The following is a 6,000-nucleotide window of genomic DNA, read 5'->3' on the forward strand; positions in this document are numbered from 1 at the left end:
TAAATAATGATGGGAGTTACGATTATTCTCTGTTTTACTGACAAAATGCAGTAAAATTGACAGTTTTCCCCACAAACTCACCTGCAGCTCCAACACATGGCAGCTGCTCAGAAACCCTCCAATTAAATTAAATTAAAATCAAATTAATTACAACAACGATGCAGAAATGATCAGGTTCAGGAGACACTTTTCACACACTGTCTTATTTAAAAACAGCATTTTGTCTTTGAGTTTTCTTTAAACTGGTTTGATTTGAAATGCTGAAGTTGGGAAGAGGGCAAACACTTTTTCACAAATAGAAATATGGACAAAATTTTACTGGCCGCTGCTTTGGTCTAGAGGGATAATGATGAGATGTATACAGAACAAATGCAGATCTGAATGCGCAGCCAGCTCCACGTGATGCTGCTCGAGCTGCAGAGACGGATCCCCAGAAGATTTGCCCTCGACTCATCCTGCGTTACAATAAAAGTCTAAATGGAGCTGAAGGTGTTAAACAAAACCAGTAAAATCTTAGTTAAAATAAAGTCAGGTTTACTCCAGACTCGTCTCTCTGAAGGAAATCAGGTCGGATGGACTCAGACTGAACATCTCTGGACTCGGACTGAACGTCTCTGGACTCGGACTGAACGTCTCTGGACTCGGACTGAACGTCTCTGGACTCAGACTGAACATCTCTGGACTCAGACTGAACGTCTCTGGACTCAGACTGAACATCTCTGGACTCGGACTGAACGTCTCTGGACTCGGACTGAACGTCTCTGGACTCGGACTGAATGTCTCTGGACTCGGACTGAACGTCTCTGGACTCCGACTGAACGTCTCTGGACTCGGACTGAACGTCTCTGGACTCGGACTGAACGTCTCTGGACTCGGACTGAACGTCTCTGGACTCGGACTGAACGTCTCTGGACTCAGACTGAACGTCTCTGGACTCAGACTGAACATCTCTGGACTCAGACTGAACGTCTCTGGACTCGGACTGAACGTCTCTGGACTCGGACTGAATGTCTCTGGACTCGGACTGAACGTCTCTGGACTCCGACTGAACGCTCTCTGACTTCAGACTGAATGTCTCTAGACTCGGACTGAACGTCTCTGACTCGACTGAACGTCTCTAGACTCGGACTGAACGTCTCTGACTCGACTGAACATCTCTGACTCAGACTGAACGCATCTCTGACTCGGACTGAACGCATCTCTAGACTCGACTGAACGTCTCTGACTCGGACTGAACGCGTCTCTGACTCGACTGAACATCTCTAGACTCAGACTGAACGTCTCTGACTCGACTGAACGTCTCTGGACTCGGACTGAATGTCTCTGACTCGACTGAACGTCTCTGACTCCGACTGAACGTCTCTGACTCGACTGAACGTCTCTGGACTCGGACTGAACGCTCTAGACTCAGACTGAACGTCTCTAGACTCGGACTGAACGTCTCTGACTCAGACTGAACGCCTCTGACTCAGACTGAACATCTCTGACTCAGACTGAACGCCTCTAGACTCGGACTGAACGTCTCTAGACTCGGACTGAATGTCTCTAGACTCGACTGAACGTCTCTGACTCCGACTGAACGTCTCTAGACTCAGACTGAATGTCTCTAGACTCGACTGAACGTCTCTGGACTCCGACTGAACGTCTCTGGACTCGGACTGAACGTCTCTGGACTCGGACTGAACATCTCTGGACTCAGACTGAACGTCTCTGGACTCGGACTGAACGTCTCTGGACTCGGACTGAACGTCTCTGGACTCGGACTGAACGTCTCTGGACTCGGACTGAACATCTCTGGACTCAGACTGAACGTCTCTGGACTCGGACTGAACGTCTCTGGACTCGGACTGAATGTCTCTGGACTCGGACTGAACGTCTCTGGACTCCGACTGAACGTCTCTGGACTCGGACTGAATGTCTCTGGACTCGGACTGAACGTCTCTGGACTCCGACTGAACGTCTCTGGACTCGGACTGAACGTCTCTGGACTCGGACTGAACATCTCTGGACTCAGACTGAACGTCTCTGGACTCGGACTGAACGTCTCTGGACTCGGACTGAACGTCTCTGGACTCGGACTGAACGTCTCTGGACTCGGACTGAACGTCTCTGGACTGGCTCAAAGTTTTAGCAGATTTCTCCTCCAGATGCGAACCAGGAGGTTGAGGAGAGGCTTTTGATTTAAGTTGATTTATTTCATTGTTTTGTCAATGGGAGAAAAAAGTTAGATATGTTCATCATAAACAGAGTAGCCCGATTTTTATTGCCGGATAAACATGACGGAATATTTTCAGTCAAAATGACGGACAACTGAAAAGTGTAGTGTGACCTCCGCTCTTCTGATTTTCTTCCCAATAGAAATATAAAACTTGGATACAAATTTCAACTTGGCTCCAAGTCCCATAATTTCAGGCCCTCATGGAGTCACTGAAGGGAAGCTAATAGACTGAGAGGAAATTAGAGCTGGCATTCGATTCCTCTCTTTACACCTGGAAGGTGAGGTGATGGGTCAAGAGGAGGGACAGCCATTATCATAACTCCTGTGAAGGCCACATTCCTGTCTTTATCTCTCACATCTTTGACCTTTGGGTTGGCGAGAAATTACTGCTCAAAGAGGTTAAAAAGTGTAAAAGGGAAGAAATCAAGACTAATGACATGCAATGATGAGAAAATGAGGCTGTAGCGAAGGAAGAATCGAAGGCAGTGGAAAGAAAAGAGGTGCTTAAAGATGAGCTGAACAGGGCAAGACATTAGTCTGTCCTTGCAATTAGTCACTGGTCACAGATCTGTGGCTTTATGGCGACGCTCCTGTCATGGTGCTGCCTTTTAATTGGCAGTAAAGTGCATTTACCAGCATGAAGACTCTTCACATCCTCAGTTCTCTCACTTCAGCTCCTCATCTTTAACATCTTTAACATCACAACTCACTTCTTCCTGTTTGGGCTGACGGATCTGGTTCTGTAGATCTATATTCACCAGGTTACAGCAGCTGCAAATTAAAATTATGAAAATAAATTTCCTCATAGCTGATGTAGATATAAATAAAACAGCTAATAGATAATTTTGGAAAAACTCGGTTTCTGATTAAAACTTGTGGTTTTGAGTTGGATAGTAAATAGTTACATTCAGTTTTTTTTATGTACTTTTTGGAGTTTTTTTACTACACTGTACTTTCTACTTTTATTATGAAGTATTTCTACTTTTACTTGAGTAAAATTTCTGCATTTTCTACCCACTGACTGAAACAAACATGCTTTGACCAAAAATCTTTTGTTAGTGTCATAATCTATTTTAATGATAATTTGATCAGTTATAGATTCTTTCTTGGATGGTTACTTTTTACTTCAATGAATCTGTATTTAAAAATGCTGGATATGTTTCACCAAACTGGGATGGAAATGTGATCAGCAGTCAGACCTGCAGCTGCTCCATCACTCAGCATCACAGTTCATTAAAAGTTGTATTTTAAACTCACTGATCCAAAACTTTTCTGTAAAATCTCCGACTACCATCCCCCCAAAACGCTGCTGACATAGCTTATGTTGCTTGGCTTTTAATTTTGTTGAATTTCTGGATTATCTGAGTAATTCTGGATGTAATTTGCTTTAGTAATTTGGCTTTGCAAAGATGAAATCATGATTTAACAAGAACCAATCCTAAGTGTTAAATAGAGTAAACTAATCTTTTTTTGCTAAATTGTTTTGTGGGTGGAAAAGATCAGGTTGTGAAGTTGAAGCTGGAATAAAATGAATTTGTGGTCTTGTGGTCGTTTTGGATCAGATTTTGGATTGTTGTCCTTCTGTGATTGAATCTCGTTGTGCTAACATGATAGCTGGTTTGTAGTGCCTCATCTCACTATCTCTTTTTGATGCTTAACTTAAATTTAGTAAATTAAGTTTTTTGATCTGAAGTGCTATGAAAAGCCAGTCCCTCTGTAGGTCAAGTACCTTTTTACGGCCTGCTAATGTATTTGTTCTCAGAGGGATCCGTGATTAACAAAGTTTCTGAAGGTCAGTTTGTGTAGAAATTTCATAGCTTGTTAATAGAAACAGACAGAGAAGAGAGAGATGGATAGAGGGAAGGACAGAAAGGGACAGATATCCCATTAGAGGCGATAGAGGAGGATAGATGGATAAATATGAGGTAATGGACAGAAAGATGAGCAGTCAGCAACCCAGAGTGTTTTATCAAAGTGTTTGATTTTTTCTTTTTCCAAGGACGAGCCGCTTCCCGGTGGCTGCAGAGTTCACGGGTTCATGTCCTTCAAGGCGTGCTGCTCTGTTTGCCCACTTATGATTTGTAATGTTTTCTATGAACTGCAGATCTTTTCCAATCTATCAAAAAAGGGAAAGCTTTAAAAAAGTTGCACCACAAATATGGAAAGACTTACCTGGTCGTCTGATGAACATGGAGCCACATCATCAGCGCTTCTGCCAGTTGTGATGATGATGATGGCTGAATATTAATTAAAAATAAATCACTCTGCAGCCGTCTTAAGATACAGATGAGAGTGGAGGATGATGGATGCCTCTAAACCTGAATCCTCTTAAAGGGCCGGTTGGGCCAGAATCAATATCAATATCAATAAAACCCATCAAACTGTTAAAATATCGATAAACAGCTGATCCTCCAGGATTTTGATTGTTTTAAATCACATATTGTGTGATGCTAAATTTGAAATATTTGTAAGAAATTTTTTACTAATATTTTATGTTATGTTTGTTTTGTTATGGGTAGAAAATCCATAAATTTTACTCCGATAAGAGTAAAAAGTTGTTTGTAGAAAAAATGCCCCTGAAAGTGCATTTCTTCAAAACAGTTGCTTTGCCGATGTGTTTTTGTGACAACAGTCACATTACAAATTCATTTCTGGAACTTTCCTGGATGAAGGTCTGGGTCAGGTGAACCAGATCTGGATCTTTTCTATGAAGCCAGAGTGAAGGTGATGTAAGGACACAATTTTTTTCTCCACTTCTTTTGAGCATTTTTCACTTTCAGAAGGAAAAGTGCTGGTTTGCAACTCTTACATGTGACTATATGAATTTAAGAAGTTGCCGGGTCGTATTGAGTTTGATGTCCATTTCTAAAATATTTATGCTCATAACTCTGTAGTTCTGTCACCTTTACATCCAGTCACACTTTCTGCTCTGACTGTTTGTTTTTCTCTGGGGACTGGATATTCGGCACTGCAGAAACTATTTTGTTGATGTCAGCATATAATTGGCTTTGTGCAGCAATCTGTCTCACTTGTTGGCATGCCTACACACACTCACATTTATACTTTGACAGCTTTATTGTTCCAGTGTTTGAGCAACCAACCCTGCAAATTCATTTCCAGATAATTTCCTTTTTTCTTTTTTCTTTTTTTTGCTGCACTCTCTCACCTATACATGGAAATTGGTACTGACTGAATCTTCAGACTTACCATTTCAAAATTTTTATCACCTGTTTTTTTAAATATGTATAAAAAATCATGACAAGCCTTTTATCTATCTATCCATCGTTTCCAGTTGAAACCACAAGTTTACATGCACTGTAAAAAATATTTTTTTCTCACTAACATAAAGAAACAAAATGTTTTGAGGTTAGTTAGTTTTCAGTCCTTTCAAACAAGAAATTCTTTAGAGAATTTCTTATTTATTTAAACTCAAAAGCATAGGTTTACTTCCTTAGTCCATAGAAAACCTTTTAAACCTTTCTCTAGCTGTGGTCCGCCGGCGTTCATGATGTTGTTCATGAACGTTTCGATTCTTTTGAACGACTCAAAGCTGTGAATGAGTCTCAGTTGGTGAGAATTGCTCTTTGCTTTTTTGTTTTTTTACGACTTTACTAGTTTATGATGGTGCAGAAGATGATTTTTGTTTCTGCCAAAGCTACTCGAGTCTTTTTTCATTTTATTGTCCTAATAAATTACAAATATTCCTAAAATGTTAGTAACACCTGATAGTAAAGAACAATTCTTTTTTAATTTCCATGTGTTTGGAAAGTTTAAAATCTGCA

This window comes from Gambusia affinis, linkage group LG15 (genome assembly GCF_019740435.1).
Source record: "Gambusia affinis linkage group LG15, SWU_Gaff_1.0, whole genome shotgun sequence".
Lineage (NCBI taxonomy): Eukaryota > Metazoa > Chordata > Actinopteri > Cyprinodontiformes > Poeciliidae > Gambusia > Gambusia affinis.